Source organism: Pelodiscus sinensis, chromosome 2 (genome assembly GCF_052426305.1).
Source record: "Pelodiscus sinensis isolate ZL-2025 chromosome 2, ASM5242630v1, whole genome shotgun sequence".
In the NCBI taxonomy this organism is placed as follows: domain Eukaryota; kingdom Metazoa; phylum Chordata; order Testudines; family Trionychidae; genus Pelodiscus; species Pelodiscus sinensis.
Window position 1 is genome coordinate 137,259,020 of NC_143053.1, and position 19,383 is coordinate 137,278,402.

The 19,383-nt window shown below is 41.4% G+C and overlaps 1 protein-coding gene and 1 long non-coding RNA gene across 7 annotated transcripts in view; one reads left to right on the top strand and one right to left on the bottom strand.

Moving 5' to 3' along the window:
• CTNND2 (catenin delta 2) overlaps nt 1-19,383 on the top strand; it is a 1,059,017-nt gene that overhangs the window by 641,994 nt on the left and 397,640 nt on the right. The gene's annotated exons all lie outside the window — the stretch shown is intronic.
• Nucleotides 1-19,383, bottom strand: part of LOC112545295 (uncharacterized) — a 55,316-nt gene that overhangs the window by 20,178 nt on the left and 15,755 nt on the right. For 2 of the 3 annotated variants that reach the window (XR_003088765.3, XR_012901791.2), the window contains exon 3: nt 7,778-7,833. This is a non-coding gene — a long non-coding RNA (uncharacterized LOC112545295). Of the gene's footprint in view, nt 1-7,777; nt 7,834-17,551; nt 17,737-19,383 lie in introns of those variants that run through there. The other variant, XR_003088766.3, reaches the window with a different exon arrangement.

Genomic DNA, 19,383 nt, shown 5'->3' on the forward strand with positions numbered 1-19,383 from the left:
GGTGGGAGAGGGGAAGAGAGAGGCTGGGACAGGGGAAGGCAACTAAAATGATCAGGGGTTGGGAACAGGTCCCATATGAAGAGAGGCTAAAGAGACTGGGACTTTTCAGCTTAGAAAAGAGGAGATGGAGGGGGGACAGGATAGAGGTCTCTAAAAGCAGGAGTTGGATGGAGAGGGTGCATACAGAAAACTTCTTCATTAGTTCCCATAAAGAAGGACTAGAGGACACCAAAGGAAAGGAATGAGTAGCAGGCTTCAAAGTAGTAACAGAAAGTTCTTCTTCACAAAGCAAAGAGTCAACCTGTGGAACTCCTTGCTGCAGGAGGCTGTGAAGGCTACAACTGGAACAGAGTTTAAAGAGAAGTGAGATCAAGTCATGGAGGTTGGGTCCATGGAGTGCTATTAGCCAGGGGGTAGGAGTGGTGTCCCTGGCCAAGGTTTATGGAAGGCTGGAGAGGGATGGCATGAGACAAATGGCTTGGTCACTGTCTTCGGTCCATCCTCTCCAGGGTCCCTAGGGTTGGCTGCTGTCGGCAGACAGGCTACTGGGCTAGATGGACCTTTGGTCTGACCCAGGACGGCCATTGTAAGCTCAGGGCTCAGGTTCGGGGGTCTCAGTGGACCCCCTTGATTCTCTTGCACACCTGGGTGGCCAGGCTGGCAGCTCTCCTGCCCTAGCCGGCCACTTTCCTGTGCCTAGTGCGGAGATCGTGGACGAGGTCCACGATGTCTGCACTAGCCCAGGCGGGTGCCTGCCTCTTGCGGTCCCGGGCAAGCTCCCGGGATCCGCCAGCCTGGTCCCGGGAAGAGGGGGAGGGCTGGGGGGCATCGGGTGGGTGGCTCGAGCCGTGCCAGGTGCAGGGTCTGCTGGCTGGGTGCTGGTTCGAACTGGTTTTCCTAGTTCGAACTAAGCGCTCCGCTAGTTCGAATTTAATTCGAACTAGCGGAGCGCTAGTGTAGCGCCTACGTCCGTTAGTTCGAACTAACTTTGTAGTGTAGACATACCCTTAGGGTATATCATTACAGGAGGAGTAACGGTAGTCCAAATTAGGGGCTCTAGTTCAAACTACCTAGCCTGTGCCGTGTGTAGCTGCGGGCAGGGAGTTCAAACTACTGGGCATTTAAAAATGGTGGCGCCCGGGAAAATGCAAATAAAGCCCGGGATATTTTAATATTTTAATCCTGGGCTTCATTTGCAAGTTCGAATGACTACATTAGCCACCCTAGTTCAAACTAGGGTGGCTAGTGTAGACATACCCTTAGTGACTGTATCAGAGGCAGCAAGGTGGAGGAAACAGGAGTTGGTGTTGGGGAGAGACAGCTTAAAGCACCGTCTCCACAGTGTTGAGGGGAGGGGCACAGGAGGCAGAGCCGCAGCGGTCCTGGAGCCAGGGCAACCTGGGACTTTTCAGTCCTGGCTTGCGTCAATCCTGGGAGCTAACCCCACTATAGCTCTGCACTTTAAATGTAGTATGAGCTTGGGGAGAGGCATGGGAGGCAGAGCTGCAGTGGTGGTAGCAACCACTTTCCCTTGTCAACCTATCGAGCAATCGATGGAAATTCCATTGTCTACTTGATCAGCTAATTAATTGTTACTTAACATCCCTAATATGGCTCACAGTGAGTGGTATTGACCCATAATTTTGATAAAATAACTGAAAAATGTTAGAGTCTCTCTTAAAAATAGAGTAAAATAGAATTTTTAAAATAATCATAATTCAAGGGTCAGTGTTTCAAGATTGCAGAGTAATATTTGTATTGTTTAGACAGCTACAAACTTTTCAAAGAAAATTAGACATTTTCTTTAATACTAATACTGAGCCTGATTTTTCTCACCATTTCCCCCTTGTTTTATGCCATTGTGGCTATGTCTACACTGCATAGTTTTTCCGGGATACCCAGAAACACTCTGCCACGTTCAGGAAACATGTGTGCTCTTCCACATTTTTTTCCGGAAGAGTAGATACGCTTTTTCGGCATCCCTGTAAACCTCATTTTACGAGAAAGATGGGATGTTCCAAAAAAGAGGTTTTTTCCGACATTTGTCACAGTGGAGACAGGCCAAATATCAGAAAAGCTTCTTCCGAAAAAAGAGGCGGAAGAACAGTGCAGTGTAGACTCCATTGACTGTGACTTCATTGACTTCATAGGAATTACTCCTGATTCACAATTGTTATAAGGGAAGAAATAGACCCACTTAATAAAAAACTTCATGTTAATCTCTTTGTGGCATGATATACAGCTAACATCTCTGTTTTACTTTTCCATTGAAATTTAAAATCAATCATGAACTTGAAATATCCTTTTCTCATCGAATAGGGCAGTTTATATCAGCAATAAAATTTAATATAAAATGAAAAATAAAAATTAACAAGGTTATTTAAACTCTGCTTTAAAAAGGATATATTTTACATGGATTAGAATGTCTCTTACAGCTATATCTATGTTCTGAGTTTATCATCACTTGATCAAACTGCTGTCTGCTGTGTCATTTTTAATGTGAAGACGAACAGCTTCAGACAACCAAAGCTTATTTGTATTTAAATTTGCTGATAAAAATGTAATAAAAGTTGTGCAAAATTCTACATTTGAAATGTGACTGTCAAAAGGATGTTGGTTTCCAATTTTATTGTATTTCAGTGGATTCCGTATCAGATATTCTTAGTTGCAAGTACAAAAATGTCTTTTCTTCCAGCTATAAGCCATGCAAACTCAATTTGGACTTGGATAGATAGGCTAAGGATTCCTTCTTTCTCATGCATCATCAGCTGTAATAAAGATTCTGCCTGCAAATTTATACCCTCAGGTACACCATTGCAACCACAGGCTACATCGAGACTGCATCCCTCTGCTGACAGAAGGATACAAATCAAGCACTTCAGAAGTACAAATGAGCCCGGGATTTAAATATCCCGCTCTTCATTTGCATACTCACGTTCTGACACTATGCCTATCAGGCTCAGTGTCAAAAGTGAAAGTAAAGTGTAGCCGACATGACACTGCCGACAGCGGGGAGCTTTTTCGGCAGATCCTGTACTCATTTTTACTGAGGTTGTAAAAGTACATCTAATCAACATGCAGTTGAAACTCAGATACCAATTTTGTGTGTGGTGTGTGAGCCAGATGAGAATGCCGTTCACTCATATCTGTATGGACTCTGGAGTGCTAACAAGTTAAAGGTTTTAAAGAGTGGAATGAGGAATATTTTTTTCACTTCAGCAATTGGATGACTGATTTATCCAGTTAGAGTGCCTCCTTTGAGTAAGAAGATGCAGTTGTTTTACAGTCACACATCAGAACAGTACTAGAGAAACTCACTATTCGCTTATCTCCTTATAATAAACTTTATCATATTAATAGAGTATCTCAGCTTCCAGATATGTTATTCCAAATTATCATATAATACAAAATAGGAAAAATTATTTTTGTTTATCTACAGTTTGGGAAAAGTTAATTAAAAACATATTTTTCTGTTTTGTATGATTTCTGTGTTCTGCACTAGTCCAAGAGTGGCCCTACACTCCAAAAGTGCAATAGATATGATCTGAATATCAAGGATTGCTTCTTTCTGTTATGGATTGTATCATTCTGTTTTTGCTTTTGCATGAATTAATGTGTTCTGCAATGGCATACTATGATGAAACAGCTGCAGTTTAATTGAAGGCCACAGGTCAATCATATGCCATGGAGTTCTGGATATAGGACTTAACATTTTCAGGCAAATAGAAAAAAAGAGTTTTCCATACTACCACATCCTAGTTAGTCCACTAATTTTGCCATACTGAAACTGTTCTGCTAAGACATAGAGATTTATATGAACAGAAAGGGAGACAAATTCAGAATAAACAAGTAAATAAATTTCATACTAAGTAAATTAAATATGTGAAATAGCATAGTAAACTGAAGAGTGAATAATTAAATCACCCAAAATTAATACGAAAGTATATTCTTATAGTTTCTTTTTTTTCATTATTTTATTTAGCTTTTCTTTTTATATGGCTTTCACTCCCAACTGCTTATTTTTACCAAATTACAAATTTATGCCAGAAATAACATCTCACAATGGTTTTGGCAAATGTAACCCTAGATATTTAGGAAAAAAAAAGAATCCTGATCAACATCTGAGCAAGATCAGAATCAGGTCTTATGTGCCAAATTTTGCCATCAGATACATGATGTTAACACTTACTGAGTAGTAATTGAAGTGTTGCTTAGTCCTAAAAATAATTTGCCAAAATTAGTAATAAGGTTATTAAGACCATTGTCTCCTCTCCCTGCTATATGGAAAGGAGGGGATGTTACTTGCTCAAATTGCAGTTCATTGTCCAATAGAGAGCAAATCCATCCTCCAGGGCAAATCCTGGGTAGCCACATGCAGATTACTTCTCATACAAATCCACTGAAAGGGGATCCTCTCAGAGAAAGGGTGTGGATCTACTCCTATATATATAAGGTAATGGAGGAAGGGGATGTCTTTTCTTGTGAGCAGCATGTGATTGTGACTTCAGATATTTAGTGTTGGGGGAATAAGCAAGCAGGGAATGGAACCAAGATATAGAAACTCCTCCCAGAATCTTTGTAAACTCTTTATAACTCATTAGCAAGTACCTCTTTTAGTGGGGAGTGATCTGTGTTTCAAATAACCAGGGGTTTGTCCCTCAAAACATGACGATGTCCTAACACTTACGGGAAATCCCAAAAAGCTTGGGGCACCCCACATTTCCTGGGATAGAAGCCAGTTTAGCTGGTCATGCTCCCTACTTCCTTCCTCTGTCCCCCAAAGAGGTATCATTGGAAGTTTGTGATTTCAGTACATCTGAAATTTTGATTTAAATTATTTCTTTGATGTTTTTGTTTGTTTTTGTTTTCTATAGGAAAGGATGATGTAAGCCATACTTTAATGTATTTCAGTATATTTTGATGTTTTGTTACAAACTGAGGTGTAAGAAGTTTGACTATAAAAATCACAATGCAGTAATACCCTTGAAAATCAGTGAAATACCTTGTAAATCTCAGCTGCTCTAGTTTGTGAAGATAGTGCACTGTGACCAAGAAGATTTGTATGTCTATTATCTGTTTACTACAACTGTTTAGTCCCAGACCCTGGATTTGATCCTGTTTCCATTGGACTTCTGTCATGCAGGGCTAGGTCTGTTTTTCCTGGCTATAAAAAGTTATTTGAATGCTAGTGAATTTGTGCTTTTCACATATCTTTGTAGTGTTAAAAAAATACTATAATTGACTAAGCTATCCACCAGGGACATGAAGAGAATTTACACTCTTAATTAAGAGAATTTACATTATTTTGGTGATTTCTCACTGAAGTTATTTTGGTAAAATAACTTCAGCGAGTTATATTTTTGAACAAAGTAGTGATATTATCTATGTTAAAATTATTATTGAGAACTTCTGCAAATATTTTTTTCTGTAAGGGTATGTCTATACTACCCCACTAGTTCGAAATAGGAGGGTAATGTAGGCATACCGCAATTGCAAATGAAGCCCGGGATTTAATTGCATAAACCGGGCGCCGCCATTTTTAAATCCCGGCTGGTTCGAACCCCGTGCCGCGCGGCTACACGCGGCACGGACTAGGTAGTTCGAACTAGGCTTCCTAGTTTGAACTACCGTTACTCCTTGTGGAATGAGGAGTAACGGTAGTTCGAACTAGGAAGCCTAGTTCGAACTACCTAGTCCGTGCCGCGTGTAGCCGCGCGGCACGGGGTTCGAACCAGCCGGGATTTAAAAATGGCGGCGCCCGGCTTATGCAAATGAAGCCCGGGAAATTCAAATCCCGGGCTTCATTTGCAATTGCGGTATGCCTACATTACCCTCCTATTTCGAAATAGGAGGGTAGTGTAGACATACCCTAAGATACCAGAGTGTAATGATCTGCATGTAGAAGTCCCATTGAGATCAGTGGGATTTTCACAAACAAAATATATGTCATATTCATGAAGGGTTTTCCCATGTTGCCCTCCTTTACTTATTGCATGTCCCTTTCAGCAGCCATATAGACAGGTGTGTCCACAGCTCCCATTGATAAATCAAGGTTTTACATATGACATTATCAGATCTTGGAGTACAAATATTATTATTATCATCTTAACCAGAACTAGAATTTTCTATTACAAAAAAACTCAAAACCTTTCATTTAAAATGATCAACTCTATGCCACTAAAATATATTTCTACAGTAAAGCCATCTAATAATACAGTGGTCACCAATCAGTGGATTGGGATCTACTGGTAGATCTTGGAGCCTCTGACAGGTGATCCTAATTGGTTTGGTCAAGAGGCTATCAAGTGCCAACACTTCAGCTACCCCTCTCCCCGCTGCTGCGCACCTCCTGCCCTTTGCCTTAGAGCTGCCCCTCCTCCTAGGGAGCCTCCTGCTTTCTGTTCAGGGCAGAGGAGAGAGAGGATATCAAGGTGCCCCCTCTCCTACTCTCTATCCTTTCTCCACAGAACAGGGCAGGGGGCACAACAGGATTTGGGATGGAGTTTGCTGGCTGCTTCTGGGAGTTGTCCAGGGCCAGGACAGGGGTGAGCCTGCCTTAGCCCCACTGCACCACCGCCCAGGAGCCAACAGCAGTGCCCAGGTGGAGCCCAAATTCCTACTCCAGTCATGAACCCCCTCCTGCACCTCAAGCCCCTGCCCTAACCCCGAGCACCCATGCATCCTCCCAGAGCGTGCACCTAGAACTCCCTCCTACACCCCAACTGCATGCCTCCAGAGCAGCTCACAGCCCCTGTCACACTCCAGATCCCTTAATCCAAGACCAGAGCCTGCACCTCAACCCTCTGCCCCTGCCTGATGAAAGTGAGTGAGGATGGGCAAAAGAGGGAGGATGGAGTGAGGAGAGGTGGGGCCTGGGAGAAAGGATGGGAAGGAGGCAGGGCAAGGGTATGTTATATTTGAGGTAGATCTTGGATTGCACTTAAATTCAAAAAGTGATCTCGTGCTCAAAAAGGTTGGAGACCACTGTAATAATATATGGATTTTATTGTAATAGAATAGCAGTATTATATGTGTATATACTGAGAGCATAGTGCTTGACAGTGTACAAAGTACAGAATGAGGAAGAATTCATAATACAAAGAAAAAGGAATGATTCCTACACATAGTACCTTCACTGATCAGAAAGTGAAATACAAAGCAGTACAGGATTGTTGCTGTGATCTGTTCTCTTGGGATATTTTAGTTAATAAGTGTGATGGTGTTTTTTATGAAAAGGACCAATGTGGTAAATAGAGCTTGTGTCTCACCATTACTTGAGGGTCAATATCACCCATAATAAGGAAACTAGCTAAAGTAATTAAATCTCTCAACTTTTGTCTCTCTGTTTAAATATTTGCATACATTAACCATTAGAAAACTAAAGAACTTTTTCTATAAAATTAGAGGTTAAAAGCAGTTCAACAGTAACTGATCAATAGAGCCCTGCAAATCTGCAGGTCTCTGCTTTATATCCATGGGTGTCCACAACCGGGGATGTGGATGCAGATATCTGCAGCTCATCTTTGTGGATATGCATGTGTACAAGGATTCAAATTTCGTATCTAGAACACTGCAAATTTGCAGGTACTGGCTTTTTATCCGCTGGTATCTGAATCTGTGAATATCTATGTGGATATCCATAGCTATTTTTGTGGATGCAGATGCGGATATCCGCACAGGACTCTACTGACCAAAGATCTAGAAGGGAGGCTTTTACTAGCCAATCAGAATCACCAATTGATTATCCCATTATTTGAACATAGTGAGTATAAAGCACCTGGGGTTTGAAGCTGAAAGGCATGCTGAACCACAACATTCTGGAAACAGTAGATTCTGTAAAGATAAGATATAGGCATTTGAAAAACTGAAGAACTAGAAAATGTAAGATATAGTCAGACTTTAAAGGGCAATAAGAAAACTCTTAGATATTTTCAGAATAGAAATTCACAAATTCCACTACATGCATCTGACAAAGTAGGTCTTTGCCCACAAAAGCTTATGCTCCAGTAAATCTGTTAGTCTATAAGGTGCCACAGCACTCCTCAATAATGTATGTAGTTGGACTTGCGGATCTGACTTTCATCTTCCCATGTAGTGCAGACCAGGCCAAAGTGCATATGGACTATCAGAATTCCTATGCCTAATAGAAATAAGTAACAAATTAGTGTTATAAGCTAGTAGCATACATGAACCCATAAGAAAACAATTACCATTAAAGAAATTAACTGTTAAATACTGGCTAAGTAGGTTATTCCATTTGCTGAAGATCAGGATATGTGACTCCACCTCCACATTTTTGTGCTGGAACTGTTCAACTAAGGGAACATTTTTTAAACACTTTGAGCAAGAATGTAAAAGCTCTAAAAGGAGTAGTAGAGACACCGTGTCACATTGTGACAAGTCTACAGACCAAAATGAAACAGTTTGGATAAAAGGAGCCTTGCATAGTGACTGGAGCCAGACAACTCTAAAAAAAAGGGTGACTGAGAAAACTAAAAGACAATATTTCTCCTGACTGAGACACAGTCTATGAGAAGCCCCAGTTTCTGAAGAAAAGGTAGAGACCTGCTGGAATTGATGTCAGAAATATCTAACAGTTGAATTTGCTTTCTTTGAAAGTGGAGGCAAAAGACCACATTGCTGTTGAGAAAGCTTCAGTAGTACAGTCTACAAAGACCAAAAAAAAAAAATCAAATTTTATGTGATATACAAAAATTGTGGAATAACACTAATGGTTAGAAAATGGCTGACTGACTATAAATGCATGGGACTGCACACATGCCGAAAAGACAATACTTGAGTAATATGGTACTTGAACCAATTTATGACCTTTTTTTAGCTGCCAGTGACGTAGACCAGTGATGAACTGACACTTGTACCATATTGGAGCTCTCTTGAATATGCCCCTTGGAACCAGTATTGTATTTGGTAAACAGATACCCCAATGTAGGAGAGCAGATATGAAAATTTGTAAAGCTTTGATAATCTAGGGTATGTAAAACAGAAATAGATGTTATTGTTTTAGGCAAAGGAACTGCCCCGTCCATAGAAGAGGAGTCTGACAATACAAGAGATCCCAAAGTAAGAATTTTGTGGCACCTTTGCCAGTAGTCTCCCAGACACCTAAAAAACAAGTAGTCAAGGTAGCCCAGATAGAGCCAATGCTAACTCATAGGCATATTCATCAACTACAAAAAAAATTTGAGGAAGGGGAGGGAATCTTGTAAGGAAACCAGGATCAAATCAACTAATCCCAACCTCAGCCTTTTACAAATATGTGGGATTCACTATAAACAAGATGCAGGCTCCATAGAAATAAGCAAGTTGATTGCTAAGCAAGTTGGTTAAATTTTGTGGGATCCCTTGTACCTGAGAGTTATTGGAATCCTAAGGTAACTGTTTTTGATTACGATATCCAATGGGACATTTAGAGACTATCCTACATTTTCACTTAAATAAGATTTTTGTTTTAAAGGTTCATGGAAGGCATCTAGGCATTTAGGTTACATTTCCCCAGTTTGTTTATGAAGGTATACGAGATGGTATAAAAAGCCTTACTAAAGTCAAGGTATACTACGTTTACTGCTTCCCATATGCACAAGGCTTATTATCCTATCAAAGAAGGCTGTGAAGTTGGTTTGACATGACTGTTCTAGACAAATCCATGCTGTTACTTATCATCTTATTACCTCGTAGGTATTTGCACATCAATGACTTAATTATTTGCTTCATTATTTATCTAAGTACTGAAGTTGACTGGTCTGTAATTTCCTGGGTTGTCCTTATTTCCCTTTTTTAGACTAGTATTACATTTGCCCCTTTCCAGTCCTCTAGAATCTTCCATGATTTTCAAAGATAATTGCTAATGATTCAGAAATCACATCAGTCAGCAACTTGAGTATTCTAAGGTGTGTTTCATCAGGCCCTGAGGAATTGAAGAAATATACCTAAGACATATGGCTTATCTAAGTAGAGTTTAACTAGTTCTTTAACTATTTTAGCCTCAGATCTGATCTCATTTTCACTGACATTCACTATGTTAGACATCTAGTTGCTACTAACATTTCTGGTAAAAATTGAAACAAGAAAGTAATTTAGCACTTCTACTATTTCCACATTTTCTGTTATTGTTTCTTCTCCCTCATTGCCCTTTGGTCATCCTCTTGCTTTTAATATGCTAGAAGATTCACCAGGCATTGCTCTAGTCCTTAACTCAATTTTTTATGTTTTGGAAAATAAAATGAAAATGTAAGTGTTTCATTTAAATTGTTGCTCTGGGGTGGAGCTGTGGATGAGGGGCTCAGTATGCAGGCTGCCCCATTGGGAGGGGACAACCCCAGCCCTCTCTCACTGCAGCAGCTTGGATCCAGGTGAGAAGTGCCTCTCCATGGCCACTTCAGCTCCAGCGGGCACAGCCAGGGGAGGGTTCTCTCTGACAAAGGGGAATAGCAATGTCCCTGTACAAATTGAGGGGGAGGGACCATCAGCCCCCCCTCCCCCCCGCTACTCTCTCCAAAGGTGCCTAGATGGTGAGAGGCTCAGGGGAAGTCCTGGATTGGGGAGGACACCCCCCCCCCCAGCCAGACGCTTTAACCTGCCTGGTGATTCTGTCTCTTCTGCATGGTTTTATGAGAAGCAATCCCATTTTCCTGGCCCATCAAACCTTTGCTTTAAGTTGTGATGGGAAGAAACTGTGTACAGAATGTGATGGTTCTAGCTCTTACAATATAGGAAGAGTTCTTGGAAAGACAGACAGACAAGCTCTTAGAAATATATAGTAGATTAACAAGAAATCATTCTACTACCTTTTATGTTTCTAGCTAGTTTAATGTAATTTTGTCCCTAAATACTTGTGTTATTTGTTTATATTCATCCTTTGTAATTTGACCTAGTTTCCACTTTTTGTAGGACTGTTTTTTGAGTTTCAGATCTTTGGAGATCTCCTGGTTAAGTCAGTGTGATCTCTTGCCATACTTTCTATTTTTCTTATACAGTGGGATAATTTGCTCTTGTGCCCTTAATAGTGTCTCTGCAAAACAGCTAAATCTCTTGAGCTATTTTAACATTTAGACTTAGAATTATAGAATCCTGGGGCTGGAAGAGACCTCAGGAGGCCTTGAGTCCAACCTCCTGCCCAAAGTAGGACCAGTCCCAGCTAAATCATCTCTGCCACGGTTTTGTCAAGTCGGGACTTAAAAACCTCTAGGGATGGAGATTCCACCACCTCCCTAGGTAACCCATTCCAGTGCTTCACCACCCTCCTAGTGAAATAGTTTTTCCTAATATCCAACCTAGATCTCCCACTCTGCAACTTGAGAAAATTGCTTTGTTCTGTCATCTGTCACTACTGAGAACAGTCTGTCTCCATCCTCTTTGGATAAAGGTTGTTATCAAATCCCCCCTTGCTCTTCTGTTCTGTAGACTAAATAAGTCCAAGTCTCTCAGCCTCTCCTTATAAGTCATGTACTCCAGTTCTCAATCATTTCGTTGCCCTCTGTTGGACTTTCTCCAATGTGTCCACATCTTTTCTGTAATGGAGGTCCAGAATTGGATGCAACACTCCAGATGTGGCCTCACCAGTTCCGAATAAAGGGGAACTAACCTACCAACTCCCCGAGTTTATAAAAAGTGTTCCTTCATGAATTACATTATCTTTATTATGTTGTTTCCCCTCCTTTCTTTAGAATTATGAACTCTACCATTTCATAATCACTCTCACCCAAGCTACCTTCCACTTTCAAAGTTTCAAACAGTTCTTCCCTAATTGTCAAAATCAAATCTAGAACAGCCCCTAGTAGCTTTCTCTGGTTTTGAAAGTAAAAAAAAAAAAGTCTCGAACACATTCCAAAATCTTGTTTGATAAGCTGTTACTGTCTGTGTTATTTTCCAAACAGGTGGCTAGGTAGTTGAAATCCCCTATCACCATCACATTCTGTGCTTTGGATGAGTTGAAAGGCTCTGGGTAAGGAGCAAAGTGGTAAAACACACTCTCAGTCCAAGTTGTATACTTTTTTTTATATAAAGGCAACACCTCCTCCTTTTTTCCCTGCTTATCCTTCCTGAGCTAGTTGTAACTTTCTGTACCAATATTCCAGTCTTGCATTTTATCCCCCAAGTCTGTCTGTGATATCAGCTATAGTTGTGTTTATTAACTAGTATTTTGAGTTATTCCTACTTCTTCCCCATATTTCTTGCATTAATAGGCAAACATCTAAGGTACTGATTTGGTTTCTATGTTCTATCTTGTCTGTCTCTCTTCTTACTACAGATTCCATGCTCCACCGAGATTCCAACCCCCCTCCCAGGTCTCCCCGGCTTCAGGGACTTGCCCCCTTGAATCTATTTTAAAACTCTACTCACTAAGGGTATGTCTACACTACCCCACTAGTTCGAACTAGCGGGGTAATGTAGGCATACCGCACTTGCAAATGAAGCCCGGGATTTGAATTTCCCGGGCTTCATTTGCATAAGCGGGAGCCACCATTTTTAAAACCCCGCTAGTTCGAACCCCGTGCAGCACGGCTACACGGTGCACGAACTAGGTAGTTCGAACTAGGCTTCCTAGTTTGAACTACCGTTACTCCTCATTTCACGAGGAGTAACGGTAGTTTGAACTAGGAAGCCTAGTTCGAACTAGCGGGGTTTTAAAAATGGCGGCACCCCGCTTATGCAAATGAAGCCCGGGAAATTCAAATCCCGAGCTTCATTTGCAAGTGCGGTATGCCTACATTACCCTCCTAGTTCGAACTAGGAGGGTAGTGTAGACATACCCTAAGTTAGCCAGTCTGTAATCAAATATGCTCTTCCCCTTCCTTGATGAGTTGACACCATCTTTGCTTAGCAATCCTTCTTCCTGAAATAGCATCCTATGGTCAAGGAAGCCAAAACTTTCCTTGCAACACCTTCCTTGCAATGAATTCTTCATGGGCATGGATGTTCCTCAGTCTTGCCTTCTCTCCCATCTTCTTCCTGGGCGATTCTACCAATAGGCACCTTTCATTATGGACAGTCCCCTCAGACTGGCCTTCTGTGAGTAAGAAATGCAGGACACAGTCTGCAAAGGCACACCAGGATCTGTGCAGGCATACATGGTCAGATTTTCTATTGGTTTAGGGGCAGGTGGAGAAGACACAAGCAGCATTGGCAAAAGCAATATAGCCCTTTCTAACCATAGTGATTATAATATGACTCCCTCCTAAAACACCCTCTCAAAATCTCCTGTTTGCAGTTCCTTGTTTGCTAGTGCCACTTGGTTTTGAAGGCCTTCTCTCCCAGGTTAGCCCTACTCCTTCATTAATCACACAGGGGAAAGGTAATCATAAAGTTGATTGCAGTTGACCAAAGATGATCCTGGGAACAAAGGCTCAAACAGTCCCCAAAAACATAATCCTTATTGATCCACTGACTTTAAATAAATGTATCAATGTAGGTGCTGCTTCAAAGCAATTATATTTTCTTCTTTGAGTACTTGTTCATGTCACTTCCTATCAGGTGTGTGCATACACATGTGCATAGTAGCTGCAAGATTTTCCCATAGCAGCAGCTGTAGGGTTAGCTTGAGCTCCCCCTAGAGTTGCATTTTCATGTCACGCAATATAGAGTCTAACCGACCTGCCACTTACCCATTTCCTTCTTACCACCAGTGACAGTAGCCAAAACTTCCCTGATTCGTGCTCTGGCAAGTGACTTAGTAGTTCAACTCTAGTTGTATTATTCTTGTTTCATCAGAATAGTTAATTTACATAGTTAATTAGTCATCAGTTTCCATTACTAGGTCCCCCCTTTCACCCTCATTCCTTGCTGCCTCTGGAGCATGCCACAATTCTCAGGTTTCAAGATCTGCAAGGATTGCATGATACAACATGCCAAAGAGTGACTCTCACACCTCCTGTTTACTGTATCTGGAAGAAAGTCACCTAAAAGACCAGTGAGAGATCAGCAGCTTAAAATCCTCCTCATGTAGGCAGCTCTCTTAGTCAGACCCTGGGTTCTTACCACCAGCACATTTGCAAAAGAAGGCACTGAAGAAAGACATGTTCAAAGAGCCTTGAATCCATCATGGAGCATCTCAGGGACACTCCACACTTCAGCACCAGTTCTAGTCACCAGTGCAGAAGAAGAGGGTTAAAAAAGGACAAACCTCACTACCTAGACCTAGGGTATGTCTACACTACCCTAGTTCGAACTAGGAGGGTAATGTATGCATACCGCACTTGCTAATGAAGCCCGGGATTTGAATTTCCCGGGCTTCATTAGCATAAGCGGGGAGCCGCCATTTTTAAATCCTCGCTGCTTCGAACCCCGTGTAGCGCGGCTACACGGGGCTCGAACTAGGTAGTTCGGACTAGGGTGCCTATTCCGAACTACCGGTACACCTCGTTTCACGAGGAGTAACGGTAGTTCAGAATAGGACCATAGTCCGAACTACCTAGTTCGAGCCCCGTGTAGCCGCACTACACGGGGTTCGAAGCAGCGGGGATTTAAAAATGGCGGCTCCCCGCTTATGCTAATGAAGCCCGGGAAATTCAAATCCCGGGCTTCATTAGCAAGTGCGGTATGCATACATTACCCCGCTAGTTCGAACTAGCGGGGTAGTGTAGACATACCCCTAGAGACCAGCCATCAGTGTTAGCACAATTGTGTCATGGCTTTGAGAATAGGGGGTGGCCACATTGACTCCTAGCCAGGCGAGTCTGTGCCTGTCACATACACTGACTCCCTCTAAGAGGCTGCCATTTCCACCCTCTACTGAAACATTTGAGGCTGCTAAGAACCTGCCCAGACTCATGATAGTGTTCTTGTCCTTCTGTTTGGGAGATGTCTGCACCACAAGCTCCATCCCATCCTGTGCAGTCGAAGGGAAAATTGGCATTAAATAACACTGCTCCCCATCACCTCAGCAGCTTCAACTGCCAGCACCTCCATCTAGGGAGCTCAGTCAGTTCCTGGACTCCTGGTGCTCCATGTCAAGAGGTGCTGTGCTATGTTGGTCCTCATATTCCAAGGTTTCTGAGTCGACTCATACCACCTTGAGTATAGCAGAAGCAGAAGATCATCCTCCAGGGACCATGGAGGTCCCAACAGAGGAGGTCCCAACAGAAGCAAGGGCCCCCCTCAATGTCAAAACCCAGTTCAATGGCCCTTTTGGACTCCATGGGCTTTCCACCAAGCCGAGGGTTGGAACCAAGGCTCTCACCTGAGTGCCAGTTCAGTTGTATCCACTACCTTTGTCCCACCATGCCCAGTGGCTGAGCAGCTACCTCTGGCATCAATGCCAGTATCTGCGACAACATTGCCAACACTGGCACTAACAACGAAGAATGCAGCAGTGTCCTCTTCACCAGATATGCCAGAGGCTCAGGTCATGATGTCAGCATTACCCTTGATATTGACTCCAACTCTGGCACCAGCACTAACGCTATCAACAATTCTTATGTCAAAGCTGCTGACCAGCATGGTGCAGATGCGCTGCCTGTCAGTGCCTTTGGCGTAAATGCAGGGACTGATATTAACACCAGAATTGGCGCTTTTCTCAGTGCCAAGACCAAGCATCATTAACACAACTGGTGAAGGAAACCCATGAGCAAATCTTCTGCGGGTCAAGCCACCATTGGAGGGAGTCAAGGAACATGGTGTAAACATGAAGTGCTGATGAGAGACTGAAGAGTATGACTGTGAATTGGTACTGGGTGTTGTTCACTATGAACGTGAGGTACTTCCTGTGGGGCTGAATGATTGTGATAAGAAATTTTGTGTCCTTCAGAGTCAAGGATGGCATACCAGTCTGCTGGATCCAATGAAGGAATGGGGGAGGCCAGAGAGACCACATGGAACTTGAAATTTCTTTATGAACTTCCTTGATCTCTCTCAAATCCAAGATGGGCCTGAGGCAGTCTATGGCTTTTGATATTAGGAAATATAGGGTGTAAACCACCTCACTCTTGTGTTCCTGAGGAACTCCTTCCACTGCCCCTACAGACAGGAGCAGTTGCACCTTCCGTTTCTGGAATTGTTCATGAGAAGGGTCCCTGAAGAAGGACTGTAAAGGGAGGTGGAAAAGCAGGAAGGCACAGAACTGGATGAAGTATCCCATTTGTATCATGTGGCGCACCCGTCGGTTCGAGATGATAAAGGACCATGCATGGTAAAATGGGGATAGTCAGGATAAGAAGATAAGAGGGAGTGGATCTGTTGCCTGGTATGGTATGTTATCCTTGGCCATGGCTTCAAATGATAGGCATCAGTTGTCCGAAGCTCTGGTAAAAGGTTGATGCGATCTTCTCCTGCTACTTCTGTTGCACCTTTGGAAGCCATCTTGGTGGTTCTGCTGACCGACCCTCTTTGTAAGTTGTGTGGGTCTCATTCCCTTCCTTTCTGTTTGATAAGAGAAAGCTACATACCAAATTTGGTGGTCCTAGCTCTTACCATTTAGAAGGAGTTCTTGAACAAACAGAGAGATGGACAGACAGTTTTGCTCACTCACAAACTCTCTCAAGTATATAGTAAATTTACATTTAATTGATAGAATTTCTTGGGGGTTTTTGATTTAGCACAAAATGTGTGTGCGCCACCAGAAACATTAAACATGCCTTGGGAGAGATTGCTTACAAATCAGCAGATTACAGCATCTTTTCTTTTCTTTTCTTTTCTTTTCTTTTCTTTTCTTTTCTTTTCTTTTCTTTTCTTTTCTATAAATTGAATTAAAATGGATTCTTCATCTATTCCTCTAAAATTCTTCTTTTATATCTGGGAAATTTCTTACTTTTTTGAGACAGTATCAATATATCAGTGTAATGTAGTTCACCTGTAAATAAATGTATTAACACATTCATATTGAAAGATTTACAGGTTGCTAGATTTGATTTATGTCTGTTATCCAGGTGTTTTCTGCCAAACCCTGATCTTCATGGTGGCATTTCAAGCATGTTTTACATTAGTAAATTTCCAACTGCAGCTATTGTTTCTAACTGCAATTATGGAGGAAATTATTAACACATTTCCTAAAAAGGCAATGGATGCTGTTTACTAATAAGAAGCAGACTATGTAGTTTGAATATTGTGCTGAATATTAAGCAGGAAAAAAATTAATTTCTGATTTTCTCCTTTTTGTGCCTTAACTACCACCATAATGATTCTAACTGTATTGTTACAGCATCATTTTATGACCTCATAAAAGCATAATGGAAATAACTGCTATTTAAAGAATATTATGATGTAGGACACATTTTTAAAGGGACCTATATTTGTATACAGAAATGTATGCGTGTAAATTGAATTTGTATCCACAATGATTTGGATAGACATACCCAGTGCCTCTTTACATATGCAAAGTGTTAAAAACAATTCTTTTAGAAAAAGAAACATGCAAAGCATTATGTGATGGGACTATACAGTACACTGTAAAAAGGACAAAGCAGCAAGAAAACATTTCCTCAGTAAAAATATGAGATGTATAATATGATTTGTGAAGCAAAACGTTACAAGATTATGGCCCTAATTTATCCAATAACATGGACCAAGTAAATTAGTGCATTGAAAATAACGCAGCAGAGAAATTTGTATACGTTTAATCTCAGGTTTTGAGGGTATCGTCTGATATACTTTTTGAAAATTCTCTTTGATGTTCATTGAATTCACGACTCCAATTTCAAAAATGTCTCCATAGAAGAAAATAGTTTTCCTTTTTTTTGTGATCCAAACACTCTGCTTCATCAAATGTCCTCCTGTGATGAAGACCTAAAGTGAATAAGATATTAATTACAATCTCTTGATTGCTCTGCTTAGACACAGGTTTATAATTTGTAGATATTGAATATTGCTGTTAGAAATGTTAAGATAAAGCCACACTTCCAGCTCAAGATTGAGACTCTGACCTTTAGACATCATCTCTATATCTCAATTAAACTGCCTTTGTTGGAAATTACAGATAGTTAGAAGATTCAGATGTCCCTTATAGATCCAGATTATCTGTCAAATTACACGATGTTTCTATATAGCATAAAGCAGGTACTATGCCAAAGCATTAAGAGCACTTAAGAACAGTCCCCTAGCTAGCACTATCCAAACACCTCTGACATCAGCCACTGCTCCTCAAGTCTGTCCCTGAACCAGTGTGCCACAGGGAGGAAAGTGTAGGAGCTGACTGGGATACCAGAAGACTCTAGCAGTGGAGTTACAGCCAGTGTGAACAATGCAAATGGAACAGAGTGGGCCAGAGTATCTAAAAAATCATGTTTACCTGGATCCTTCACTCACCTAACTCCTGTATAAACCCTGAAAAATTTAGCTTCCACTTACTTTTTAAATGTATCTATACACACACACACATATACAAATATAAAGACACAAGACAGGCCATGAATGAAGATTTAATCTAAATTTTCTGGATCTTCATATCTCCTGTTTTTGTGACATCTGAAGACATGGAAGTGACCCTATAACTCAGTCTACATTGGAAAATGAGCCATTACTCACAAAACTGTCTGGAAGTATTGCTCAGAAAATTAAGAGAGGTTTCTTTTGAGTTGCTCTAGGGGCAACTTGTGGTTCCAAGCATACCTCTTTGTTTTCAGCTGAGTTTCACCTTATTTTAAGGGGGTGGGGTTCATTTGTATCCAAAAGCCAAAGCAACATTCTGGGGGGAGGGGGCGGCGGGGGGGCATATGAACCTACTTGATTTAAAATCAAAGAAAAGAATTCCACAAACAGTTCCAAACTGAACCCTCTGTTTCAAACACACCTATTGAGAACCACCTTAAACATGCATCTACTGTTCTGAATTGATTTACCAGAGACCTACCATAGTTGAAAAGAAGGCAAATCTTAACGGTAATTTTTTTGAAGGTGTGTTTTATCTACTCATCTGTTGGTCTTATTCTTTTATATTCTAACTACCACAAGTCTGTGTGCATTATAATACAATTCAAAAGGAAATAACAGTCTGTTAGGAGGACATAATTATGAAAATGAATCACAGGTAAGTCAAAAAGCATGTAGGTGTTAATGGTGTTGACATTAACTTCAGTTTATACAGTTGGCTTATTGATAGCAACACAAAAGAAAAAACAAGATGAAAATAAGTCATTTTTAAAAAGATTTGTTGAAATATCTTGCAAGGAAAAATAATGAAGTACATGGGGTTTAAAGTAGGGATGTTAAATTGTGATTAATCAGTGAAATTACTTGATTAGTCGATAAGGGGGGAGAGGGACACTAGCTATTTCAAAGGCAGAGACGCAGCAGGGAACCCAGGGTGAGCAAGGACTGCTTCAGGGTACTAACTGCTCACACAGGGTCCAAAATGTTGCACGTCTGCCTTTGAAATGTAGCAAGAGCCACTTGCCACTTGAAGCAGACCCTGCTCACTCCCAGTCCCAGATGCTG